Below are 12,140 nucleotides of genomic sequence, written 5' to 3'. Positions count from 1 at the left end.
GGGCACGCACACACATACACTCACACATACACACACACGCACGCACGCATACACACACTCATGCAGACGCACACACACACATACACACACACGCACACACGCACACACACACACGCACACACACACTTACGTACAAATGCAGAGTGCGGCAAAGTGAAACTTCCTGCTCAGACAGACTCACTAAGGGCCAGTAACCCTGCAATCCATTACTCAGGCCTAATGCCTCTATAATCCAGTCTGAGAGAGTGAGCCACCTATACCACCTCTTCAGCCTAAAAGCCTCTATCAACCACAAATGGACCAGTGTCCACACAGGCGAAGACGTAAACGAGTGGTCCTTATTCACATTTCAAGAGGCTATGGAAATTGCTGTCCACGCCCCCCTGTGTTGAACCCGGGCCATGCTGTCGTCCATTAGCAGTGGGCAGCTCACGCGTTCAGTCAGGATGCATTGCAGATTCCCTCTGTGCCCACCAGAGACTGTGGGCATAAGCATTCTGAGACAGAGCAAGGCATCCCCACCATGGGAAGCACTCAATCCTACAGTAGTAAAACAAGCACTTCTTAACACATCTTTAACCCACAAAATGTATTTAAACCTAATATTATCACCGAGCCATAAACTGCATTGTTGCAGTACCCCAGTAAACAGAACACCTTGCATTATTTGGTCAGTAGCTTTGATGGACAACATTGTTATTATCACGTTATTATTACAACTTTTCCTGAATGCAATATGTATTGATTGTTGACTTTTAGATAGTTTTGTCACCCCAAAGCAAGAAGGCCCCATGTTCGAATGCCAACCTGGGCCTTTCTGTGTGGAGTTTGCATGTTCTCCCTGTGTCCACATGGGTTTCTTCCTGCTACTCTGGTTTCCTCCCACAGTCCAAAGACATGCTGGTTAGGCTAACTGGGGTGTCTAAATTTCCCGTAGGTATGAATGCACAAGTGAATGGTGTGCGTGCACTGCAATGGATTGGCAGTCTGTGTATTCCTGCCTCTCACCCAGTGCATGCTGGGATAGGCTTCAGCCCCCTCACAACCCTGACCAAGAAAAAGCGGGTTAGATAATGGATGGATGGCTAGATGTTCACTGATGCTTTTCACAGTTTTGTTTTCTGTTTCGGCCTGCTTGGAAATAAATAAATATTTTATGCTTCACGCAATGTTCTTTTTATTGTTTTTTCAAGCCAAGACCTTCCTGTGACAGAAAAATAAATAAAAAGTCTTGTAAACACTGTGTGTTGGATGTGTGTAATAGAATACAAGAATTTCACTCATGTTCTTTCATTGAAGTTCATACACAGACAATACAATGAAATTACGGTTTTCTGTTTGATGGTTTGTTTGTGCTACTGAGACTGTTCTGAAAAAAATGAGCCATGGCTTGATAGTAAAGGCAGAGGTAGACTAAGAAGGTAAGAGGAGGGAAAATGTGCCGAAATATGCAGAGGTCTCGGAGGGTTAACGCAATATTATTCATGCGGCGCGCGTGCTTCAGCTCATGAGTCAGCTGCCCTCTCCTCTGCGCGTGTCCTGCGCTTCTCCTTGCAGAGGACGACGGTACTACACAACACCGCTGCGGCGATGCACCACCGCGAGCCTGAGCAGAATACACGCTCTTTTCAGATACCCTTTTGCATTATTACGCTTTTCAGCCCCTGCTGCAACTTGACGTCGGTTGGCGGTGCCGAGAGCGAGAAGGTGGTCCGAGGGAATGAGCGCATTGTCCTGTGCTGCCAGAGGTGGGAGGGGGGCGTGGGTGAGACGTCACTGTGAAAATGTATTTCGAATTGACCAACGCCGTACTCTTACGCCTGACAAACAGCCCAAGGTTTTTAATCCCTGCAGTAGTCATTTTTTTCCTCTCGAACCACATTTATTTTTTCAACAACGTACCTACTGATGTATTTACAGCAAGGAAATATAACAGCAGAAACATCCTGCTTGAATGTGAAATACCGGTTCTAAAGTCAAAAGTTCAGACAAGAGAGAGGATACCATTTATGTATGCTTGGTGCTTCCCCAATGTGTGGCTTAGCTAAATTCTGAATAATCAACTTTTTATATTAAGAGGTGATTAAATTTAGAACATATTGATGATCCAATAATCTTGCTGCAGCAGTGCCCCTTCATCCTCACTAAGCCTTAGATGCTGAAACGAACAAATGATCCCTATTCTAACTTCTTGTGACTTCTGATGCAATTCCAAGAAACCCTCCCTTTCCCTTAACAGCAGATTCCTCCAACAAGTTTAACTGTGAAGATACATCGCTTCAGGGTATTCCAGTGTAACCACTGCTTGCGGTACCAACGATAATAACTGTTTTTCAGAAGTTACCGTTGTTTAGGTGATGTGGACTTCTTGTGTTTAAAATAAGTGTTTCGGCTCTACTGTCCTGTATCTTGTACGCCCAACGCTTGACAGTGAACGCCCCTGCAAATAGTCACTTGCGTGGGCGCTCATCTCAAAATAGCCTCGCGGAGTGACGGGGCGTACTGCTAGCACACCAGGGGTGCAGTTCCGTCGAATGCCCTGTTGGTTTGCCTAAAACATATAATACAGCCATCGTTCGTTAATCCGATCGTGTTTAACACCAAAAATATTTGGGCTTCTCTTTTACAAATCGTTAGCCGCAAGCTTTTTCACTGGTACCGCAGGGTAGCATTTCTGACTGATACCTTTACGCTTCACCGACACAGAGATCTCAAATGCGCATTATCTTGGATAAAACACATAAAATGTGACTCTGGCAAGTGTCCCTTCCTTTCGGAAAAGTAATACAGTGTTATTCACGTTTTATTTGATCTCCCGGTTACGTATGGATCTGCAAAATGCCCTAAAATAAATTTTCTCATGTCGGTTTCTTCAACATGGAGCTCTGCAGAAGCTACCGTCTGTTAATACAGCTGTCCTTTCAGCACTTGCCGCGCGAGGTCATACATCGTTTACAACAAAATTCATTCATTCCACCCGTCCGCTTAAAATGTTCAAATGTTTTTCTTTTAATTGGTTTCAAACATTTTTTGGCGTGAACTCACACTTCGTGTTAAAATGTGCTTGATTAAAAACATATTTTCAGGACTATTTCAAACAGTGTCGCAAGCGTTCAGAACTTGGAAGAAGAGTAGTAGGCTGTCGCCCTCGAGCAAAACTGTCGGACACACGGATCCCGAAACAGAATGCTAGATAGCTAGTCTAACTACATATGGACAAACGCCTAAACTATTATTCATATACCCGACAATGGCGATTAAAGAGAAACTGCCCAATACAAACAACACCAACAAAAATGCCTGCGTGATTGGATTTCTGTGATAATGACGATATGTAATTTTATTTAAAAGCGAATTTCTCGGGGGGGAAAAAACCGCTCATTGGCAATGGATTTCCAGAGGCAAACCAATACTTAAAAGCCAATTGTTAGTTCGCTTTCCCCCAAGAAATACCAATTAAAATTAATTTATTTGTAATACATAGACAACACAACCACTGTGCAACAGAGTGTTGTGTTGCCCACAAATGCACATAAGACAACTAAAAGAACATTTCAATTTCAACTTCTCGTACATGTTAAACGGAACATGTTTCCCTTAAAATCAGAATCAGAATCTATGGCTTAAATTTTATCTTTGCAGTTCTTGAAGCTGGCTATCAAAATCAGTACCTTGTTAATGTATAATGTAACGATAAACCAGTGTAGCTAATAATCGCAACGGCAATTGTATTTAGTTCATCTGCACTGAATTCATGCACGCTGTTTACAAATATTTGAAGACTAGACAAGGAAAAAAAATATTTTTTTCTATAACTAAATGGATAATGACTGTAAATGACGTACTGTACATGCAAATTGTTAATGTTATCAACGGATCTAGATTATAGTCAACATTATTCTGATTGAAACGTATAGCTAGCTAGTCAGAAAGCTACGTTTCCACTGAAGTCGCTACCTCGCTTGCTAAATCAACCAGCCCAGCTAGTAAACCACTTGACAAGACTGTCATTTCGCTCGTTGGCTTGCAAGTCCTGCATTAGCTAGCTCATTGTGAATTCAAAAACTTAAAAAATAGCCAACTAGCTACTTTATACTTATAGCTATCCAGGTGAGTGGCACTCCAGGGACGTTAGTCAGCTACCACTGGCCAGCTAGCCTGCGAAATTTCAGCACGTTGCAGTCCGTGGTAAAGCGACTTTATCAAATGCAGTCATTTTAACCACGCAAGATAGCAACCTTTACATTTTTCAGCTAGCTAACGTTAGCTCTAGCCAACGATTTGCGTTTAACTATGTCGCTGTTTGGCAGGTAAATCAGTGTTTAAATGTGTTCGTCTAGCTAATTATTTCACACAAGTAGCCTACCTAGATACCGATCTAAGACGTGTATTAACTTTGCTAGACTGTCTAGCAGGTTGTGGTACCGTTAGCTGTACAATTGCTAGTCTAGCCTTCCTTCCAGATTTGTGAACCGATTCGCTGCCGATGTTTCCCAGTCCGAATATTAATTGTAAGTTATAAGCAGAATCAGAACTTTGCTCAAGGGAAGTTAACCAGGATTCATGCAGTCAGTTCGCTAGTAACGTTAGAGAACTTAGTTGATAGCCACCTATCTGACTTAGCTGGCAATAACTTTGAATTGGCCAGACATTGTCTCAGACAGTATCGCCCTACTGAGCAAGAGCTCGCTAGCTAGGTGGAAATTGATTCTTGACAACTGCAAACGTTAGTTCGCGAACTAACGTTACAATACAGAATAACAAGCTAGCTACTGTTTTCCAGGTATAAAAGAAAACTACACTCACCGTTTCTCCTCCGTTTGCATTTCTCTCTTCGCAATCTCTTGTTTTCCGTTCACTTTGTAGCGTAAAAATCCACTTTAAATTCAGTAGCCAGCCTCGCTTCCACGAATTAAATTAAATGCGGCTGTAGTGTTACCACACAGGAACTTCGGTATAATCCTGGGGGGGAAATATATGTTTATAGTCTTTATGTGGAAAGAAGTCTGTTTTTTTCAGATATTCCCCTTTATAACGGTCTCCGAGTTTTCCCACTCACACGCACGTTCTCTCTCCCTTGCAGGCTTGCAGGCGGCTGGAGCTCTTTCTCTCGCTCTCTCACTCAGTCACGCTCTTGTCTCTCACAGTTACACAGGTTGTTCGCTTGGATTTTCGGATTCGCTCGGACTCCCTCGGATTGAATCGACGGAGGATCTTCATTTCTTCGTGTATCGACAGAAACATATCGTTATTCGGAAAGAAAGAGATTTCATTCAATTATATGAAAATGTATTTAATTACATTTTAATTGCTTTACTTAATCGGATGAATGTGGGCTATGCGGTTTCCCCAGTTAGGCAGTCAATATTGTCTTCAACAAGGTTTTTTTCCCCTCTGGTTTTGTTGCAATCACCAATGGTTTTTGCCAATCCGTCAGGGTGTATTGCATGAGTGTGTAATGAAATGATGCCGTGTTACTATCTTTTCTGTCTGCATTACAATAATGACGTTTTGTGTTTTCCCTTTTAATAACAACGATATTATATATTTTATACGTACTGTAAAGTGTTCATGCCTTCCTCGCAAATGTATTTTTTTAAACACGAATAGCACATAAACCGCTGACAGGAACACAAGGTAAACCATGCATTGTGGTTTCTGTACCATCTCCATACATGGCAATATCAAATGTCAATTAAAAAAGAATTACTAAGGAAGTATTCATGGACAGATCGAGTGTGGGTCAATATCTAATGTATTTATGAAATCCAGTTGAGACTGAAAAATGAGGGAAACAAGGAATATTTTATGAATGATGCAGATCATTGATTGCACTTTAGGCTTTGATATCTGTTGCAGATGCAATCCTGCATCTGCCAAACATGCCGTTTCAAATGAAAATCTATTGCTAACAATAAGAGAAATTGTCTCAGGATCATGGAAACAAACACACAACATTACTACCACACGCTACAAAGAAAGCAGTAATAGCCTTCTACTCTCCGAGGCAATGTGCCATGAATCACAATCAGCAATGATTGGCAACAAGACCTGTAGCACTGTTGCTCTCGGTGTCAACACTCATAAAGTATTCACTTTAGTTCAGATTGATTTTAAAGTTTGTTTCACAAAACGTTCATTGGATCCGGACAGACTTCATCCCCTTTGATAATGAAAGGTCCTCTTTAGGGCCTTCACAGATTTATCACCAGAGTGATTTCAGTTTTGTATCCCTCCTTACCTTTTTTCGTGACCTGGAGATATAGTGAACAACATAGGGGCTATAAGACTAAATGAAGGACAACCCAATTTTGCACAGTAACAACAATATCAAACTAGCACATAAAATCAAGCATTAAGATTTATCTGTGCGTGATCTAATGGTGCTTAGGTTGAGATTATTGCAGCCAAATAGATGAGTAAATGTGTATTTTATCCCCAAAAAAATCATTGTCTTGACAGCTGGACAGCCCACGTCTGGACAATAACGCGCTTGATGAAGTGCAGCACCGGAAAAGGAATTCTTGGGTGGCGTAGGGTCAGGGGCATGTAGCGTGGGTCGGGGCAATTCCGACACATCCTGATTCTTTGTGCTTGAGCGGTCAAGCGGTACACCTGCAGCTTCCGAGCCCTGTTGCTGTGACCCCCGGTAATGAGGGCCCAGCCGGTTGGCCCCCGAGAAACCCCCCCGTCCCCCATTAGCCATCATTAATCTTAGGGGTCAGACTGTGATGAACAGCCTTAATTCAACCAATCACATTCTTTGTCAGAGCTTGAGGGCATCATCTAATATAAGTGCATGTTGGTACCGGTCCCCAGAATGTCTGCCATAAATGCAAGCCCGAAGAAAATCCTCTCAAGGTCATATGAGACAGCAATATTCTGTATGATTTTTTGAACCAACTTTGCAACAATGCAATGGATAGCCTATTTATGTTGACCTCATTCAATATAAATGCCTTAGGAATTTGATCCCATCTGGAAAAAAAAAAAAAAAAAAACTGTATGAAAGATTTTGTCTGGTGACTGCTTCAAATGCCAGTCTTTCCTTTTGCTTAAGGGACATGTGCAACACACAATTTCTGTGATTTGACCAGGGGTCCTCCATCTCAATATTCTTTTGAATTAATCAAATGCATGAGCAATAGACCAGAGCTCATAGATAAAATAAAATTGTTCAGTATGACTTAAAACCATAGATATTTTACAATTAACATACACTCAAAGGACACACTGTTGCTTCGTCCAAGACCAAGACCAAGACCAAGACTGGCGTTTCCACATTTAAACCATTGTCAATGTAAATTCCATTCCCACTGCTATTGGTAGTCAACCATCACTGAAGACAGGCGAGGGCATTTCATGTTTTTCAACCAAGGTTCCTGTTGTGATCTTTGTGCGTGTGAACTAACTAACGTACCATTCTGCAAAAAAGGGGAAAATATTACCTTTGCCCAAACTATACAGAATTTGATTTTGTGCGTTCACCTGTTTGTTGCTTGGCAGCGCAGAAAAAAACAAAGAACAGATATTATGTTAGGCCATTGGAGTTGAGTCTAAGGAGGTCTGTAGTCTGATCCCAAATGTTACAATTAACAAAAATATCAAGATACCTGTGGGATTAGAAATGACAGTATAATGCACACTAAATGATGAAACAATTTATTTGGAAAATATACCAGTTGGTACCTGATAGCAGCTTTGGCTTGTCAAAGTTTGGATCGGTCTGGAATGTGTGACTCATTCTTCCTAAATTCACACATTTTCCATGCTGTGAAGGAAATGTCCCACAGTCTCTATCCATTTCCAAAATGACATTTCTCATAACTGGAATGGGAAATGACTGTGTCACTACGCACTCCTAACACATTCCCCATCATGCATTGCTATTACTTCTTTTTTGATTTCAATCCAGTTAATCGGTTTATTGAATAACAGATATCCTGTGATGTACCAGAGACACTTGAACCTCTCCTTGGCACTGTCTGTGGAGTACAGCTGCACAGATAATTGGTGTAAACATCTAAACGTGTTGTGTTGAAGTGAAACCGGAGCATGAAATTATAACGCCGTGCTTATGATAGATGGAAATTTACAGCACATCTGATCTGTACAACATGTTTACTTCAACACCCTGATACAGTAACAATCAGCAGGGGGTCAATGGATGCAACGTTTATATACAGTACATTGTATATCTCATGATCCAAACTTTTTTTGGCGTCTGGATTAGCCATTTGTATTGTGCACACATTTGTACTTTAAAATACTTCAGACTTTAGAATAAGATACCTTGTAATTACAGAGCATATAGAACTGTGGAATCCTGTGTAATCAATGTGTCCCAAATCCCATGCATTTTCGGGCTAAGAATTATTATGCAATGACTGTGTGCTGAAAAAGTGACTGTTTGTGCTGATGCGTCAGCATTGCTGTTGTGCATCCAGTTCTGGAAGGCTACAATCCTTCAATTTTTTTTGCTCTCTTTATGACACTCTCAGAATTTTTCTTTTTGGTTGGAGTGGGGGGGGGGCTAACGGGGGGTGACGTGGGTAAGTGACAGGCTGCAGATTAACCCTACAGATAGTGGCTCTGTCCAAATCTGCCCCCTCTCCCTCTATTTCCTTCAATGAATGTTTTGCTGTCATCACAGAGTGGGTCCCAGTAGGCAAACCGAGTTGGATAGCTCCACTTTTACGTTTTTCTACCAACTAATAGAATTCTGCTGCTATTTTTGTCTCAAATTGTCATAAATATTTGTAAATTGTTGCCAAACGGAAGCCGGAAATCTACAAAGGGCGACTCGGCCTTGTCCAAGCTAGCAGTTTGGACAAGGGAAAAATCAAAAGCCGGGGAACTCCAATGAAGACAAGAGGCAGGAAAAAATCCTTGTTCTTTGTTTTGGGGAAGAATTCTGAATTAACCCCAAAACCACGCCCACCCCCACCCCTTACCCATACAGAGGAGTTTGATTAAGTTGGCCTGTTGGTCTTAGGCCTGGTTATTCAGGTGGGGACAGAGTTGCAAGGAACCAGTCGCAAACTTTCATTTCCATTTGGGGTTAGGCTTTGCAAATGAATGTGTATCACAGCCAGGTCAGGTCCAAATGATTTAATCTGGTCTGCACTCCTTTTAATTGCACATGAAGCTGCTAACCTTTGGCTAGCACTCATCCCCTACAACTCACCATTCATCCAAACAATAGGGTTACTCTACAGGGTCTGTGCTGAAATGTTTCTCTATGCAAATTTATTGTTTATTTGTTTTTACCATTCCAAATCTTTCTAAGAGATCTTAAATGTCAAGCGTGTTATGCATTATATGCTTAATAAGATAATTTTCATAGCTGTTGGCGTTCATAGCTGTTACACCTTTGAAGGTGCAAGTAACCATAGATTTCATAACAGATGGTGCTTTTTCCTCATGAGCCAAGCAAGTGGCAGGTGCATTTTATAATATCTGGAATAGGTTTAATAATATTTTATAACAACAGTGGACTTTATTGTCTGAGTTTGGTGATTACATTTCTGCTGATACTTGTAATATTCAGAATATCTTACTGTACAACCTTGACTACCCCCGGGAGAGTAAAAGGAACAACATTCATTTTAGGGTCATTTTCTTTCAGATAAGCTTTTCCATATTTTTTTCAGAAAATATTATCGAGGGTTAAGACTCCTTGCACTGCATGTTATGATAATATCAATATCAATTGACACCTATAGTACAAAATTACTGTGAATTCCTATGCTGAACAAAATAGTACTGAACAATATGTGGGTGAATGTAGACACCTTATAATTAAAAAATTCCACAATAGAATTCATAGAGTTTTACTGCATACAATGACCACACATTTACACAATGAATTCATTTTACAATTTTCCTATTCAACATGAAGGAAAAAGTGTACATTTACCTGAAGCTATTGGAGTTTTCATTAGAGAAGCAGCAATGGAGAAACAGGGAGAGGGATGTGTGGGTGTTTTGTGATTAAGCAGGACAGAAATCATTGCCAGAAGGCCAAAGAACTTGAGAACAGTCTATGGAAGTGCTTATTGTATGGAGTGTGAGTAGGCTGGGAGTTGACACCTCAATTTTTCTGATTCACGGTCAATCCCTGTTCAGGAGGAGCTACTCGGATAGGCCGTAATATTTCAGATAAATGTGTGAAGGAAAAAAAAAATTGTTTACCACAGATTCTATTTACAACTGTACCAACCATTACAACTCCAATGGTGATGAGTTGTGCAGGAGTGTGAGCTAGGTGCAGTTTGAGTTGCTTGGTGTGCCGTGATGGAGATCCCATAATTCTGCTGATGGATCCAGGGGTGGACCTGTCCATTCCAGGAGGTCCAGAGCTTAAGGGTTCAGTGATCCCAGAGACGACCATACTGTAAGTATGCAGCAGTTTTGAGTAAGGATGCAGCTTTGTCAGAATTCTTCAAGCCAGCAGTATGGGATGCAAAGAGCAGTTAATCCTTAATCAAAATAATAATCACAGTTATTATTATTATGATTTTTAGAAATGCAGCGGTCAATATGAAAAAGAGCCAGAATGTCAAGACCCATTGTTGTGTCCTGTATGTAAACAAACTGTTTCTGTTGCCCCCCAGATCTAAAAATGAGCAGGGTTAGGATTCACTTTGGGTAAACTGGTTTTGAATCAGAACCTGCAGACATTTGTAGAGGTAGCGTATATAGGACTGTGAACACACCTTCAGATAAATGAAGATCATCTGATTGCGTCCCAGGGAGAAATAAGAAAGGAAGTCTCATTATCTCTCATCATCAAGTACAGAACAATCTGAAAACAAATTATGTGTTAGAAAATGTTTTCCACTATACACGTATGTTAGTAGTGAAATAATTTGAGTGAAATACAAATGTGTGAAATATGTTATGAAAATAATACCAGGCCAACAGCTATATGAGTAAGTGCAGTATGAACAGACGAGATTGAATGCTTGCATCAGTAGAAGGTGCATTTCTGTCATGACAATAAGAAGCTTCACAAGAGACACAGTTGATTTAATCACAGTTAGGGCACATTACTTTGGAGAGGCATGAGAAAAAAATACTTTCCTAATCCATCTTTCTTACAGGAATAATTCAAAACACAGCAAGCATTGCAATGATTTAATATAGATGGCATCTATTAAATTAAAAAATGATAGGACTGAACAGCAATGTTGAAGGACATTAATTCAGATGTAAAATCAATGCCAGAATATGCTGAAACTCAATTTTTTCATCTCCCTAATAGTGTTTATAGCCTTTTAAGTTTCTACAAACAAACCCCCTACACATGTATCAAAGTGACATCAGAACCTAATCGTGTCAGAGGTGGAGCTCCCAGTTTGGTAACATGACAGTGCAGTCCTTTGTGTTCATGTATTCATGAAGTGTCTCTGAATAGGGATGCTGATACCGAATCAGTTGTGTATTTTTGCTCAAAATGGATTAAATTATGATACACAGGGAAAATGTGATCATATATTGGCACTCCTTCTCTGAGGTCCTTTGTGAACATGTGACCTGGTTTTCAGCGCGTGGCAACAGTACGTCAGCATCGCGTTTTATGGTGCCAGTCGGCAGTAAAACAGGATGTTGTTCTCTGCGTAAATTGAACTGATTCACACTTGTGCCGTGTGAGTGAATCTCCACACTGCGTTTGCTTCTACCCGGTATCTCTCAAGTCACACTTTAACAGTTTATTGTTCTTAAATTATTTAGTCTCAGTATGTCCTAGTATGGTGGTTTTCTCTTTATATTGACTGTTTTGTTTAAGCCAGGAGGTCCTTTATTTCTTGTGGTTTATAAATGGAGAGAAAGCTATGTAAACCAAACACAAAACAGCTGCCATAGAGGATCATAAAAAGGTCATTGATAAACCTGCTCTTTTCATGTATTGATAACTTTTTGGCTGGACCGCAACAGCAGGGCCAGCCCTACAAACACAAATGTCTGTGACTGAGTGACTGAGTGAGTGATGAAGTTACACCATTGGTCGGCCAAGTTACGAAGTTACACCATTGGTCGGCCAAGTTACGAAGTTACACCATTGGTCGGCCAGATCATGTGTGTTAGGTCCAGCCATATATTAGGTCTTGACCTGGTCTTGGTTTCAATAAATATTT

At 40.7% G+C, this 12,140-nt stretch overlaps 1 protein-coding gene across 1 annotated transcript in view; it reads right to left on the bottom strand.

Annotated features, from left to right (window-relative positions):
* Positions 1-5,132, bottom strand: part of ptprfb (protein tyrosine phosphatase receptor type Fb) — a 209,010-nt gene extending 203,878 nt beyond the window's left edge. The window contains exon 1 of the mRNA XM_064338059.1: positions 4,807-5,132. The gene's annotated coding sequence lies outside the window, so the exon portion shown is untranslated. The remainder of the gene's footprint in view (positions 1-4,806) is intronic.
* Positions 5,133-12,140: the final 7,008 nt, after the last annotated feature.

Source organism: Anguilla rostrata, chromosome 6 (assembly GCF_018555375.3).
Source record: "Anguilla rostrata isolate EN2019 chromosome 6, ASM1855537v3, whole genome shotgun sequence".
NCBI lineage: Eukaryota > Metazoa > Chordata > Actinopteri > Anguilliformes > Anguillidae > Anguilla > Anguilla rostrata.
Note: the sequence above shows the minus strand (reverse complement) of the source record. Positions and strands in the feature narration are given on the sequence as shown.